The 17,089-nt window shown below is 38.2% G+C and overlaps 1 pseudogene; it reads right to left on the bottom strand.

Annotated features, from left to right (window-relative positions):
• Positions 1 to 12,749: 12,749 nt before the first annotated feature.
• On the bottom strand, positions 12,750 to 14,455 carry LOC101685607 (annotated as a pseudogene).
• Positions 14,456 to 17,089: the final 2,634 nt, after the last annotated feature.

Here is a 17,089-nt window from a genome sequence, read left to right as displayed (position 1 = left end):
CTGTCATTTTATTTTGTTTTGTTTTAGATTCCACAAACAAGTAAGACCATAAGGTATTTATCTTTCTCTGTCTAACTTATTTCACTTAGCATAATGTCCTCAAGGTCCATGAGGCAATATTGTTGTTGTGAATGGCAATATTATATTCTTTATAATGACTAAATGGTATTCCATTGTGTATATATGCCACATTTTCTTTATCCATTAATCCATTGATGGACACTTAGGCTGTTAGCATATCTTGGTTATTATAAATTATACTGCTTTGATCATAGATATGAATTTACATTTTTTCAGTTAGTGTTCTCACTTTCTCCAAATAAATAACAAGAAGTAGAACTGCTAGATCAAAAGATAGTTTTAGGAGGAGGAGTCAAGATGGCGGAGAAGTAGCAAGCTGAGACTGCTTCAGCTAGCCGGAGATCAGCTAGATAGCTTATCTAAAGATTGCAAACACCTGAAAATCCATCGGCAGATCGAAGAGAAGAACAGCAATTCTGGAAACAGAAAATCAACCACTTTCTGAAAGGTAGGACCGGCGGAGAAGTGAATCCAAAGCGACGGGAAGATAGACCCCGGGGGGAGGGGCCGGCTCCCGGCAAGCGGCGGAGCAACCGCGCACAAAATCAGGACTTTTAAAAGTCTGTTCCGCTGAGGGACATCGCTCCAGAGGCTAAACCGGGGCGAAGCCCACGCGGGGTCAGCGTGGCCTCAGGTCCCGCAGGGTCACAGAAGGATCGGGGGTGTCTGAGTGTCGCAGAGCTTGCGGGTATTGGAACGGGAAAGCCGGCTACAGAGACAGAGCCGACAGTAAGCTCGCAGCTCCGTGTTACCTTGAACCGGTCGCAGGCTCGGTGAGCTCGGAGCGCGGCCGGAGGTCAGGCAGACGGGAGTAACTGGGCGCTGTTCTCTGAGGGCGCACTGAGGAGTGGGGCCCTGGGCTCTCGGCTCCTCCGGGCCGGAGAACAGGAGGCCGCCATTTGTATTCCCGTCCTCTGGAACTCTACGGAAAGCGCTCAGGGAACAGAAGCTCCTGAAAGCAAACCCGAGCGGATTACTCACCCCGGCCCCGGGTAAGGGCGGTGTAATTCCGCCTGGGGCAAAGACACTTGAGAATCACTACAACAGGCCCCTCCCCCAGAAGATCAACAAGAAATCCAGCCGAGACCAAGTTCACCTACCAAGGAGTGCGGTTTCAATACCAAGGAGAGCAGCAGAATTCCAGAGGAGGAGAAAGCCAAGCACGGAACTCATGGCTTTTTTCCTGTGATTTTTTTTTTTAGTCTTGCAGTTAATTTAATTTTTTCTTTTTCATTTTTTCTTTTTTTTTTTCTCGCCTTCGGGTAAAATTTTTTTTTTAACTGTTACCTTTTTCTTTTTTAACGATTTTTTACTAGTTTATCTAATATATATATATATATATATATTTTACATTTTTCTTAGGTGTTTTCTTTTTTTAAAAATTCTTTTCTTTTCTTTTCTTTTTTTTTCTTTTTCTTTTCTTTTTGCTTTTTTCTTTCTTTCTTCCTTTTTGAACCTCTTTTTATCCCCTTTCTCCCCACTCACGATTTTGGATCTCTTCTAATTTGGTTAAAGCATATTTTCCTGGGGTTGTTGCCACCCTTTTAATATTTTACTTGACCCTTCATTTACTCTTATCTGGACAAAATGACAAGACGTAAAAATTCAACACAAAAAAAAGAACAAGAGGCAGTACCGAAGGCTAGGGACCTAATCAATACAGACATCGGTAATATGTCAGATCTAGAGTTCAGAATGACAATTCTCAAGGTTCTAGCCGGGCTCGAAAAAGGCATGGAAGATATTAGAGAAAACCTCTCGAGAGATATAAAAGCCCTTTCTGGAGAAATAAAAGAACTAAAATCTAACCAAGGTGAAATCAAAAAAGCTATTAATGAGGTGCAAATCAAAAATGGAGGCTCTAACTGCTAGGATAAATGAGGCAGAAGAAAGAATTAGTGATATAGAAGACCAAATGACAGAGAATAAAGAAGCTGAGCAAAAGAGGGACAAACAGCTACTGGACCACGAGGGGAGAATTCGAGAGATAAGTGACACCATAAGACGAAACAACATTAGAATAATTGGGATTCCAGAAGAAGAAGAAAGTGAGAGGGGAGCAGAAGGTATACTGGAGAGAATTATTGGGGAGAATTTCCCCAATATGGCAAAGGGAACGAGCATCAAAATTCAGGAGGTTCAGAGAATGCCCCTCAAAATCAATTAGAATAGGCCCACACCCCGTCACCTAATAGTAAAATTTACAAGTCTCAATGACAAAGAGAAAATCCTGAAAGCAGCCCGGGAAAAGAAGTCTGTAACATACAATGGTAAAAATATTAGATTGGCAGCTGACTTATCCACAGAGACCTGGCAGGCCAGAAAGAGCTGGCATGATATTTTCAGAGCACTAAACGAGAAAAACATGCAGCCAAGAATACTATATCCAGCTAGGATATCATTGAAAATAGAAGGAGAGATTAAAAGCTTCCAGGACAAACAACAACTGAAAGAATTTGCAAATACCAAACCAGCTCTACAGGAAATATTGAAAGGGGTCCTCTAAGCAAAGAGAGAGCCTACAAGTGGTAGATCAGAAAGGAACAGAGACCATATACAGTAACAGTCACCTTACAGGCAATACAATGGCACTAAATTCATATCTCTCAATAGTTACCCTGAATGTGAATGGGCTAAATGCCCCTGTCAAAAGACACAGGGTATCAGAATGGATAAAAAAACAAAAAACCCATCTATATGTTGCCTCCAAGAAACACATTTTAAGCCCGAAGACACCTCCAGATTTAAAGTGAGGGGGTGGAAAAGAATTTACCATGCTAATGGACATCAGAAGAAAGCAGGAGTGGCAATCCTTATATCAGATCAATTAGATTTTAAGCCAAAGACTATAATAAGAGATGAGGAAGGACACTATATCATACTCAAAGCGTCTGTCCAACAAGAAGATTTAACAATTTTAAATATCTATGCCCCCAATGTGGGAGCAGCCAACTATATAAACCAATTAATAACAAAATCAAAGAAACACATCAACAATAATACAATGATAGTAGGGGACTTTAACACTCCCCTCACTGAAATGGACAGGTCATCCAAGCAAAAGATCAGCAAGGAAATAAAGGCCTTAAATGACACACTGGACCAGATGGACATCACAGATATATTCAGAATATTTCATCCCAAAGCAACAGAATACACATTCTTCTCTAGTGCACATGGAACATTCTCCAGAATAGATCACATCCTCGGTCATAAATCAGGACTCAACCGGTATCAAAAGATTGGGATCATTCCCTGCATATTTTCAGACCACAATGCTCTAAAGCTAGAACTCAACCACAAAAGGAAGTTTGGAAAGAACCCAAATACATGGAGACTAAACAGTATCCTTCTAAAGAATGAATGGGTCAACCGGGAAATTAAAGAAGAATTGAAAAAAATCATGGAAACAAATGATAATGAAAATACAACGGTTCAAAATCTGTGGGACACAACAAAGGCAGTCCTGAGAGGAAAATATATAGCGGTACAAGCCTTTCTCAAGAAACAAGAAAGGTCTCAGGTACACAACCTAACCCTACACCTAAAGGAGCTGGAGAAAGAACAAAAAAGAAACCCTAAGCCCAGCAGAAGAAGAGAAATCATAAAGATCAGAGCAGAAATCAATGAAATAGAAACCAAAAAAACAATAGAACAAATCAACGAAACTAGGAGCTGGTTCTTTGAAAGAATTAATAAAATTGATAAACCCCTGGCCCGACTTATCAAAAAGAAAAGAGAAAGGACCCAAATAAATAAAATCATGAATGAAAGAGGAGAGATCACAACTAACACCAAAGAAATACAAACTATTATAAGAAAATACTATGAGCAACTCTACGGCAATAAATTTGACAATCTGGAAGAAATGGATGCATTCCTAGAAACATATAAACTACCACAACTGAACCAGGAAGAAATAGAAAGCCTGAACAGACCCATAACCAGTAAGGAGATTGAAACAGTCATTAAAAATCTCCAAACAAACAAAAGCCCAGGGCCAGACGGCTTCCCGGGGGAATTCTACCAAACATTTAAAGAAGAACTGATTCCTATTCTCCTGAAACTGTTCCAAAAAATAGAAATGGAAGGAAAACTTCCAAACTCATTTTATGAGGCCAGCATCACCTTGATACCAAAAACAGACAAGGATCCCACCAAAAAAGAGAGCTATAGACCGATATCCTTGATGAACACAGATGCGAAAATACTCAACAAAATACTAGCCAATAGGATTCAACAGTACATTAAAAAGATTATTCACCACGACCAAGTGGGATTTATTCCAGGGCTGCAAGGTTGGTTCAACATCCGCAAATCAGTCAATGTGATACAACACATCAATAAAAGAAAGAACAAGAACCATATGATACTCTCAATAGATGCTGAAAAAGCATTTGACAAAGTACAACATCCCTTCCTGATCAAAACTCTTCAAAGGGTAGGGATAGAGGGCACATACCTCAATATCATCAAAGCCATCTATGAAAAACCCACCGCAAATATCATTCTCAATGGAGAAAAACTGAAAGCTTTTCCGCTAAGGTCAGGAACACGGCAGGGATGTCCATTATCACCACTGCTATTCAACATCGTACTAGAGGTCCTAGCCTCAGCAATCAGACAACAAAAGGAAATTAAAGGCATCCAAATCGGCAAAGAAGAAGTCAAATTATCACTCTTCGCAGATGATATGATACTATATGTGGAAAATCCAAAAGACTCCACTCCAAAACTGCTAGAACTTATACAGGAATTCAGTAAAGTGTCAGGATATAAAATCAATGCACAGAAATCAGTTGCATTTCTCTACACCAACAGCAAGACAGAAGAAAGAGATATTAAGGAGTCAATCCCATTTACAATTGCATCCAAAACCATAAGATACCTAGGAATAAACCTAACCAAAGAGACACAGAATCTATACTCAGAAAACTATAAAGTACTCATGAAAGAAATTGAGGAAGACACAAAGAAATGGAAAAATGTTCCATGCTCCTGGATTGGAAGAATAAATATTGTGAAAATGTCTATGCTACCTAAAGCAATCTACACATTTAATGCAATTCCTATCAAAGTACCATCCATCTTTTTCAAAGAAATGGAACAAATAATGCTAAAATTTATATGGAACCAGAAAAGACCTCGAATAGCCAAAGGGATATTGAAAAAGAAAGCCAACGTTGGTGGCATCACAATTCCGGACTTCAAGCTCTATTACAAAGCTGTCATCATCAAGACAACATGGTACTGGCACAAAAACAGACACATAGATCAATGGAACAGAATAGAGAGCCCAGAAATAGACCCTCAAATCTATGGTCAACTAATCTTCGACAAAGCAGGAAAGAATGTCCAATGGAAAAAAGACAGCCTTTTCAATAAATGGTGCTGGGAAAATTGGACAGCCACATGCAGAAAAATGAAATTGGACCATTTCCTTACACCACACACGAAAATAGACTCAAAATGGATGAAGGACCTCAATGTACGAAAGGAATCCATCAAAATCCTTGAGGAGAACACGGGCAGCAACCTCTTCGACCTCTGCCGCAGCAATATCTTCCTAGGAACAACGCAAAAGGCAAGGGAAGCAAGGGAAAAAATGAACTACTGGGATTTCATCAAGATCAAAAGCTTTTGCACAGCAAAGGAAACAGTTAAGAAAATCAAAAGACAACTGACAGAATGGGAGAAGATATTTGCAAACGACATATCAGATAAAGGACTAGTGTCCAGAATCTATAAAGAACTTAGCAAACTCAACACCCAAAGAACAAATAATCCAATCAAGAAATGGGCAGAAGACATGAACAGACATTTCTGCAAAGAAGACATCCAGATGGCGAACAGACACATGAAAAAGTGCTCCATATCACTCGGCATCAGGGAAATACAAATCAAAACCACAATGAGATATCACCTCACACCAGTCAGAATGGCTAAAATCAACAAGTCAGGAAATGACAGATGCTGTCGAGGATGCGGAGAAAGGGGAACCCTCCTACACTGTTGGTGGGAATGCAAGCTGGTGCAGCCACTCTGGAAAACAGCATGGAGGTTCCTCAAAATGTTGAAAATAGAACTGCCCTATGACCCAGCAATTGCACTATTGGGTATTTACCCTAAAGATACAAATGTAGTGATCCAAAGGGACACATGCACCCGAATGTTTATAGCAGCAATGTCCACAATAGCCAAACTATGGAAAGAACCTAGATGTCCATCAACAGATGAATGGATCAAGAAGATGTGGTATATATACACAATGGAATACTATGCAGCCATGAAAAGAAATGAAATCTTGCCATTTGCAACAACATGGATGGAACTAGAGCGTATCATGCTTAGCGAAATAAGTCAAGCAGAGAAAGACAACTATCATATGATCTCCCTGATATGAGGAAGTGGTGATGCAACATGGAGGTTTAAGTGGGTAGAAGAAGAATAAATGAAAGAAGATGGGATTGGGAGGGAGACAAACCATAAGTGACTCTTAATCTCACAAAACAAACTGAGGGTTGCCGGGGGGAGGAGGTTTGGGAGAAGGGGGTGGGATTATGGACATTGGGGAGGGTATGTGCTTTGGTGAGTGCTGTGAAGTGTGTAAACCTGGTGATTCACAGACCTGTACCCCTGGGGATAAAAATATATGTTTATAAAAAATAAAAATTAAGGATTTAAAAAAAAAAAAAAAAAAAAAAAGATAGTTTTATTTTTCAATTTTTTGAGAAACTTCCAAACTGTTTTCCAGAGTGGCTTCACCAGCTTGCATTCTCACCAACAGTTTAAGAGTTTTTTCTCTGCCTCTTTTCCAACATCCGTTTTGTCCTGCACTGTTAGTTTTAGCCATTCTGTGACTAACTGTCACATGAAAAAATATTCAATATCATTATCCATCAGGGGAATTCAAACCAAAACCACATTGAGAGACTACCTTACACCAGTTAGAATACAAAATTTAACAAAGCAGGAAACAAGAAATGTTGGAGAGGATGTGAAGAAAGGGGAACCCTCTTACACTGTTGATGGGAATGCAAGTTGGTACAGTCACTTTGGAAAACAGTTTGGAGGTTCCTCAAAAAGTTAAAATTGGACTACCCTAATACTCATCAATTGCACTACTGGATATTTGCCACAGAGATACAGAGGTAGTGAAAAGAAGGGGCATACACACCCCAATGTTCATAGCAGCAACATCCTCAATAACCAAACTGTGAAAAGAGCTGAATAGGCTCTCTTTTCATCGTTAATGATTTCTCTTGCTTCGCAGAAACGTTTAGTTTGATGTAGTCTCACTTTTTGCTTTGGTGTCAAATCCCAAAAAAATCAAAAAAATCATGGCCAAGACTGATGTCAAGCAGATTATCTGGTGATTCTTCTGGAAGTTTTATGATTTCAGGTCTTATGTTAAAATTTTTGATCCACTCTGTGTTAATTTTTATGTATGGTGTAAGATTGTGGTCCAGTTTCATTCTTCTGCATGTGGCTGTCCAATTTTCCCAGCACCATTTGTTGAAGAGATTGTCCTTTTCCCATTGGATATTATTGGCTTTTTTTTTTTTTCAAAATTGACTGTATAAATTTGGGTTTATTCTGGGCTCTATGTTCTCTCCCATTGATTTATGTGTTTATTTTTAACCCAAATCTATAGTTTTTAATTATTACTATAGTTTGTAATATAGTTTTAAATTAGCAAGCATGAAACCTCCAACTTCATTCTTTATCTCAAGATCATTTTGGCTATTTGGGGTCTTATATGGTTTCATAAAAATTTTAGGATTATTCTCTTTTGGTACTGAGCCTTCCTTTTTTATCTTACTCAAGGTAAATGTTTGTCAACTTTGTTTTATCTATTTTTTTAAGATATTATTTATTTATTTGACAGACAGAGATCACAAGTAGGCAGAGAGGCAGGCAGAGAGAGAGGCGGAAGCAGGCTCCCTGCAAAGCAGAAAGCCTGAGCCAAAGGCAAAGGCTTAACTTACTAAGCCACCCAGGGTCTACAATTTTGTTTTATCTTTTGCAAAAGCAGGCCTTAGTGTTATTCATTTGTGTTTTATATTGTTTTTCTGCTATTTTTTTCTTTTTCTGCTCTGATCTATGTTATTTCCTTTATTCTGCTAAATTTGAGCTTAGTTTCTTCTTCTTTTTTCAGTTCCATAAAGAGTAAAGTCAGTTACTAATGTTACTAATTCACTTCTTTTCATTTTAGCTTGTAGAACTCCTTTCAGCATTTCTTATAAGAAAAGTCTAATGATAATGAATTCTTTTCCACCTTTGCTTTCTGGGAATGCCTTTATTGTTTGTGGGTTTTTTTTTTTTTTTCCCTTTCGGAAAGATAAATTGTCAGGGTATTCTATGCTAGTTTTTTGTTTGTTTGTTTGTTTGTTTTGTTTTGTTTTGTTTTCCTTTCTGAAAGATAAATTGTCAGGGTATTCTATGCTAGTTTTTTTTTTCTTCCTTCTAACAATTTGAATGTGTTGCCTCATTCTCTGCCTTGTAGGAAACCTGCTGAGAACTCTGATGGTAAGTCGAGGTCTGTTATAACATTCTCTCCTTGTCTTTGATTTTTGACAGTTCCCCTTTCTCCACATCCTCTCTAACACACATTGTTTCCTGACTTGCTAATTTTGGCGATTCTAACTGGTGTAAGGTGATATTTCAATGTGGTATTGATTTGAATCTCCCTGATGGCCAGTGATGATGAACATTTTTGATGTGTCTGTTAGCCATTTATATGTCTTATGCTGTGTGCTGAAGATGATAAGATTGTTTTGATATAAAATAATTAGTGATCTATAATTTTATGAGCTTATAGGTCCAATTTGTCTCCAGGCTTGGGAAGTTTTCAGTCACTATTTCTATCTTTATTTATTTATTTATTTATTTGAATTTTTTGAACTTTTTTTCAGTGTTCCATAATTCATTGTTTATGTACCACACCCAGTGCTCCATGCAATATGTACCCTCCATAATACCCACCACCAGGCTTACCAAACCTCCTACCCCTCTCCCCTCCAAAACCCTCAGATTGTTTCTCAGAGTCCACAGTCTCTCATGGTTTATCTCCCCCTCCAATTTCCCCCAACTCCCTTCTTCTCTCCATCTCCCCATATCCTCCATGTTATTCCTTATGCTCCACAAATAAGTGAATCCATATGATAATTGACTCTCTCTGCTTGAATTATTTCACTCAACATAATCGCTTCCAGTCCTACCCATATTGGTACAAAAGTTGGGTATTTATCTTTTCTGATGGAGATATATTCCATAGTATATATGGACCACATCTTCCTTATTCATTTATCCATTGAAGGGCATCTTGGTTCTTTCCATAGTTTGGTGACCATGGCCATTGCTGCTATGAACATTGGAGTACAGATGGCCCTTCTTTTCACTACATCTGTATCTTTGGGGTAAATACCCAGTAGTACAATTGCAGGGTCATAGGGAAGCTCTATTTTTAATTTCTTGAGGAATATCCACACTGTTTTCCAAAGTGGCTGCATCAACTTGCACTCCCACCAACAGTGTAAGAGGGTTCCCTTTCTCCACATCCTCTCCAACACACATTGTTTCCTGACTTGCTAATTTTGGCCATTCTAACTGGTGTAAGGTGATATTTCAATATGGTTATGATTTGAATCTCCCTGATGGCCAGTGATGATGAACATTTTTTCATGTGTCTGATAGCCATTTATATGTCTTCATTGGAGAAATGTTTGTTCATGATTTCTGCCCATTTTTTGACATGGTTATCTGTTTTGTGTGTGATGAGTTTAAGGAGTTCTCTATAGATCCTGGATATCAGCCCTTTGTCTGTATTGTTATTTGTGACTATTCTTCCATTCTGTGCGTTGCCTCTTTGTTTTGTTGACTGTTTTCTTTGCTGTGAAGAAGCTTTTGATCTTGATGAAGTCCCCAAAATTCATTTTCACTTTTGTTTCCTTTGCCTTTGAAGACATATCTTGAAAGAAGTTGCTGTGGCCAATGTCCTATTAGAAGTCCTAGCAACAGCAATCAGACAAGAAGGAGAAATAAAAGGTATTCAAATTGGTAATGAAGAAGTCAAACTCTCTCTTCACAGATGACATGATACTTTATCTGGAAAACCAAAAAGACTCCACCCCCAAACTACTACAACTCATACAGCAATTCAGTAACATGGCAGGATACAAAATCAATTTCAGAAATCAGTCGTTTATTATACAATAAAAATGAAAATGCAGAAAGGGAAATTAGAGAGTCAATTCAATTTATTATAACAGCAAGAGCTATAAGATACCTGGGAATAAACCTAACCAAAGAGGTACAGATCTGTACTCGAGGAACTACAGTACACTCATGAAAGAAATTGAAGAAGACACAAAAAGATGGAAGACCATTCCATGCTCATGGACTGGAAGAATAAACATTGTTAAAATGTCTATACTGCCTAGAGCAATCTATAATTTCAATGCCATTCCAATCAAAATTCCATAGGCATTTTTCAAAGAGCTGGAGCAAACAATTTTAGGATTCTAAAATTCGTATGGAATCTGAAGAGACCCTGAATTGATAAGGAAATGCTGAAAAAGAAAAGCAAAACTGGTGGCATCACATTGCCTGATTTCAAGATTTTCTACAAAGCTGTGATCACCAAGACAGCATGGTACTGGCACAAAAACAGACACATAGACCAGTGGAACAGAGTAGAGCACCAAGATATGGACCCTCAACTCTATGGTCAAATAATCTTCGACAGAGCAGGAAAAAATATCCAGTGGAAAAAAGACAGTCTCTTCAATCAATGGTGCTCAGAAAATTTGGACAGTTATGTGTAGAAGAATGAAACTCAACCATTCTCTTACACTGTACACAAAGATAAACTTGAAATTGGAAAAAGACCTCAACATGAGGCAGGAATCCAATGGAATCCTAGGGGAGAACACAGGCAATTATGTCTTCTTTCTTTATTTTTTAACAATTTTATTTATTTATTCATGAGAGGCAGAGAGAGAGAGAGGCAGATGGAGAGAGAAGCAGGTTCCTGTATGAGCAGGGAGCCCAATGCGGGAATTGATCCCAGGACTCCAGGATCATGACCTGAGCTAAAGGCAGATCTTAATTAACTGAGCCACCCAGGCACCCAACCACTATTTGTTTAAACAATTTTTAATTTTTTTTTAAATTTTGTTTTATTTTTTCAGTGTTCCAAGATTCATTGTTTATGCACTATATCCAGTGCTTCATGCAATACATGCACTCCTTAATACCCACCACCAGGCTCCCCTAACTCCCCACTCTTCTCCCCTACAAAACCCTCAGTTTGTTTCTGAGTCCACAGTCTCTCGTGGTTCATTTCCCCTTCCAATATCCCCCAATTCAGTTTTCCTTCCCTTCTCCTAATGTCCTCCATGTTATTCCTTATGCTGCACAAGTAAGTGAAACCATATGATCATGGACTCTCTCTGCTTGACTTCTTTCACTCAACATAATCTCCAGTCCTGCCAATGTTGATACAAAATTTTTGCTCCCTTCTCTCACTCCTCCTTTTGGAACTCCAGTGATTCTGGTATTGGTTCTTTTGATGGTATCTCATAGATTACATACACTTTGCTCTTTTTCATTATTTTTTTCTCATTCTCTTATGACTGGGTTATTTCTAAGTTTTATCCTCTAACTCACTGATTCTGTCTTCTACCTGATGTTGTCTGTTGTTGATGCTTTCTATTCCATTCTTCATTTTATTCACTGAATTCTTTAGTTCCAGGATTTCTGTTTGTTTGTTTGTTTGTTTTAATTATTTCTTTCTCTTCATTATGTTTCTCTTTTAGCTTGTGTATTGTTTTGCTGATTTTGTTGACTTATATGTTAGTGTTCTCTTGTAGCTCACAGTTTCCTCTGAACAACTATACAACAATTTTGAATTCTTTATTATTTAGATATAAACTATACACATAGTTTATACATTTACATAATTTATTTATTTTTCTGCCCAATGCAGAGCTTGAACTCATGCCCCGAGATCAAGAGTTACATGCTCTACTAACTGAGCCAGTCAGGTTCCCCAGCAGGACTTTATTTTTTGTGTTTGATTATTGCATTATTATTATCAATTTTTGGTGATGTTATATTTTCTTGATTCTTCATGTTTTTGGAGTGTTTCTTTTCCCTTAAATTACATATGGTTTTTGGTTTTGTTTTTATTTGTATATTTTTTTAAATTTTTTTATTATATTATGTTAGTCACCATACAGTAGGTCATTAGTTTTTTTTTTAATTTTTAATTTTTTTAATTTATTTTCAATGTACCAGAATTCATTGTTTATGCACCACACCCAGTGCTCCATACAATACATACCTTCCATAATACCCACCACCATGCTCACCCAACTTCCCGCCCCCTGCCCCTTCAAAACCCTCAGATTGTTTTTGAGAGTCTATAGTCTCTCATGGTTCATCTCCCCCTCCAATTTACCTCAACTCCCTTTCCCTCTCCATATCCCCATATCCTTTGTGTTATTTCTTATGCTCCATTAATACGTGAAACCACAGGTCATTAGTTTTTGTTGTAGTATTCCAAGATTCATTGTTGGCTTTTGTTTTGTTTTGTTTTGTTTTTAACAAGCTTTAGATCACTTTATTTTTCTTGTGTAAAATGACGTGGTGGCCACAGCTGAAGCTTAGGTTCTCTGTAGAGATATTCTGCTGTAGGTCTTCAGAAGATGGTCAATGATATCCTGATAGAGATACTTGGTAAACACTATCCTTGCAGAAGTCAAGAGTGGGATAACTGCAGGTCTTGAAGATCGTATCCAAAGTAGAATTGGCAAAGTTGCCCAGAGTGCCAGTTCAGCCTCTGGCCAGGTGTAGCAGTCATAAATTTCAGCCATCATCATTAGCTTCTTGGGCATAGGGGCTGAGACAATGCCAGTGCCTCTGGGAGCAGGGATGAGATACAGTAACACAGACCCACAACAGCCAGTTACCTTGTACACAACACTGTGGGGCTTGCAGATCTTGTTCCCCCAGTAGCTCAGCCACACAGGACAATGGAAACCTTGGCCAGGAGATGGCCCCACGGATGGCAGTGGCTAACTCCTTGGAGACTTGACACCCAGACTGATGTGTCCATTGTCATCTTTGATGGCAACAAATGCCTTGAACCTGGTCCACTGGCCACCATGGGTCTGCTTTTGCACCAGCAGAATCTTCAAAACCTCATCCTTGAGGGATGCTCCCAGAGAGAAGTCAATGATCTCAGATTCCTTGATGGGCAGGGAGATAAAATATATCTCCTCCAGGACTTGTTCTTCATGTCCTTGACCAGGTGACCTTGGTGAGGGGGATCCACTCCTCATTCTTGGCCTTGTTTCCACAAACTCTGCTGTCTTGGCCCCTGACCCTGGATGCCACTGCAAAAGCCTCCTTGAAAGCCTCCATGGCCTCACATTCCAGGGCCCTCTGACTCCGCAGTCTGGCAACACCAGCGTCATATGCCATTTGGTGTTTTCTCAGAGAAGTTCTTTGGAGATTTGTATTGTTCCTTGTATACTTGACTTAGCAGTCATCTCCTCTAATTTTTATTAGCTGTCTTCATGTGAGAAATATTTTGTTGGTCCTACTGATATTTGGGATTTTCTGTAACTTTGTGCAGAGTCATCTGCTCCATACTTCCTATTTCCTTTTGTGGCATGATTCTTAAGCTTTTATGTCTTTTCTCAATCTTCTATCTCAGCAGGATGGCTGCTGGAACGTTCTTTTTGGTTTTCCCAAAGGTGGTGCTATAGGTCAATATTGTGGCTTGTCCCTTGCTCACAACCCTGGCTTGTTTCCTGCATGAACTTCTGTCTAGCCAACCTTACTCTTATTGCCATTCTCAGAAGCTGGTTGCAGAGTGGGCAGAGGTGTGGGTCTGGTGCTCAGGACATTAGGGGTGTTTTCGAAAAATTGGGAAGAATCCTTGGGTGAGGTTTTTCTATCAGCTTATGGATAGGCTTCCTGCTGAAGCCTAGAATGCAGCCAGCAGGACCCACGTCAGTTTAATGCCCTCTTAATGTTCTGATACTCTTATCTGCCTGGTTCCTGATCTGTCTATTCCCAGCCCTCATTTTTACACACTGGTTACTGTGGGGGACAGATGCCTTTCTTCAGCATTGTTCCACATAGCTGTTCAAGTGGGTACTTGCTCATTGTTATCCCTTCCCCACTGTGGAAGGGTTCCTGGTCTCTTCTTTTTTCACACTATACAACCAAGGTTGGGTTTGTGGAGTAATACTTGCAAAGTTCCTCTTACCAACTCTAAATTCAAGTTCTCATGGCTTTTGCTCTCTTGGAGTATTGGAACTTCTCTAGAAACCTGAAATTCTATAAATTCGCACTCATACATGGTTATCTGTCCAATTCAGTGTATCACAGGTGACGTGGCTGAAAATGTTGGGTAGGTTTGCAGTTACACAGTCTACTCCCAGATCTGTCTCCCTTTTACCTGATGCACAAGGGATGAGACTCCTCCTGGGTCCCTGGCCTATGAGGCTAGATCCCACAACTTCCACACAGGCATTTTTGTTCATAAATACCCAACTTTTGATGTTAATGGTGGACAAAACAAGGAACATCTTATACCAACATGATCCTACAAGACAATATTAATTGTAGTCATCATGCTGAATATTTGATCTCCAGAACTTATTCATCTTGTAATTAAAACTGTACCTTTTGACCAACATTTCACTATTTCTTCCTCCCCCCTGTCAAATATCATTTTATCCTCTGCTTCTATATATTGTATTATTTTAGATTCCACATATAAGTGAGATAATGCAATATATGTTTTACTGTGTCTGGATTATTTCACTTAGCATGACATGTTCTATGTTGTAACATCCATGTTGTTACAATTGGCAGGATTTCCCTTTATTTTAAGGCCATATAATATTCCACTGTGTATGTTTTTTTTAATTTAATTTTTTTGAATTTAATGTAATTTTTTCAGTATTCCAAGATTCATTGTTTATGCATCATACCCAGTGCTCCATGCAATACAGGCCCTCCTTAATACCCACCACCAGGCTCTCCTAATCCCCAATCCCCACCCCCCAAACCCTCAGTTTGTTTCTCAGAGTCCACAGTCTCTCATGGTTCCTCTTCCCCTCTGATTTCCCACAACTCACTTATCCTCTCCTTCACCCAATGTCCTCTGTGTCATTCCTTATGCTCCACCAGTAAGTGAAACCATGTGATAATCAACTCTCTGCTCGACTCATTTCACGTAGCATAATCTCTTCCAGTCCCATCCACGTTGATACAAAATTTGAGTATTCATCCTTTCTGATGGAGGCATAATATTCCATTGTATATTTGGACCATATTTTTATTCATTCATCTGTTGAAGGGCGTCTTGTCTCTTTTCACAGTTTGGAGACGGTGGCCATTGTTGCTATGAACGCTGGGGTCCAGGTTGCCCTTCTTTTCAATGCATCTGTATTTTGGGGGTAAATACTTAGTTCCACTGTGTACATTAATCACATTTCCTTTCTTAATTTTTTCACTGGGTGGTTTCTATACCTTAGTTACCATGAGTAATCCTACAATGATCATAAGATTGAAGATATTTCTTCCAGGTAATGATCTTATTTTCTTTAGATATGTACTCAATTCAGTTAACTTGATGAATCATATGATAGTATATTTTTAGTTTTTTGAGGAAGCTTCATATTGTTTTCTATTTTTCTAAGTTTTTATTTAAATTTCTAGTTAGTTAATGTTCAGTGTAATATTAGTTTCAGGTGTAGAATTTAGTGATTGAATACTTTCATACAACACTGAATTCTCATCACAACCGGTGCACTCCTTAATCCTCATCACCAATTTAACCCATCCCTCCACCAACCTCCCCTCTTTGTGACTTTGAGTTTGTCCTCTATAGTTCAGAAGCTGTTTCTAAACTTTTTAGTGTTTTCCATAATGACTGTACCAATTTAGCAACCCACCAACTGTGCAAGGATTGTCTTTTCTCCACAGCCTAGTTAATGCATGTTATCCCTTATAATCTCTATAGTATCCATCCAAATAGTTGTGAGGTAATATTTCATTGTGCTTTTTATATGTATTTTGATGATTAGTGATGTTTAATATCTTTTTGTGTGCCTGTTTGCCATTTGTATGTCTTCTTTTGGTATGAGGGCAATGCTGGCCTCATAAAAATTAGTTTAGAATACTGTTATGCTGAAAATAAATTAAAAAATTAATTAAAAAATATTAGTTTAGAAGTGCTCCCTATTTTGTTTTGGGGAAAATTTTAAGAAAACTTGGTGCAAATAAACCTTTGAATGTTTGCAAGTATTCATCTGGGAACTCATCTGGTCCTTGGATTTTCTTTTTGGAAGGTTTTTGATTACTGAATCTATTGCCTTCATTACTGATCTATTCAAGCTTTCCATTTCTTCTTGATTCAGTCTTAGTGGAGTGTGTGCTTCTAATAATTTATTATTTTCTTCTAGGCCATTGATTTTTGGGGCTTATAGTTGTTCATAATTATGTGTTATAATCTTTTTAAAAAATTCTGAACCTTTCATAATAACGTATCCTCTTTCATTTCTGATTTTATTTATTTGCACCTTTTGTTTTTTTTCCTTTGTTAATATATTATTTTTATTTTCTATTTGATATATTCCTTCTATAATATTTATTATTTCCTTTCTTTCTAGTAACTCTGGGTTTAGTTCTTCTTTTTCTAGTATCATTACCCATGAAGTTTTAACTATGAAGTTTTTGTTTATTCGAGATCTTTTTAAAAAATACATATATATATATATATTTTGTATATATATATATGTATTTTTTAAATACATTTATTTATTTTTTATATATAATTGCAATGAACTTTCCTCTTAGAACTGCCTTTGTTCATCTGGTAAGTTTTGGCATGTTGTCTGTATCAGTCAGACAACTGGGCTGCTATAACAAAATACCAGAGATGGGGTAACTTATAAGACACACATTTACTTCTCACACGTCTGAC

Source organism: Mustela putorius, unplaced genomic scaffold, assembly GCF_011764305.1.
Source record: "Mustela putorius furo isolate JIRA1106 unplaced genomic scaffold, ASM1176430v1.1 tig00003914_pilon_pilon_pilon, whole genome shotgun sequence".
Lineage (NCBI taxonomy): Eukaryota > Metazoa > Chordata > Mammalia > Carnivora > Mustelidae > Mustela > Mustela putorius.
Note: the sequence above shows the minus strand (reverse complement) of the source record. Positions and strands in the feature narration are given on the sequence as shown.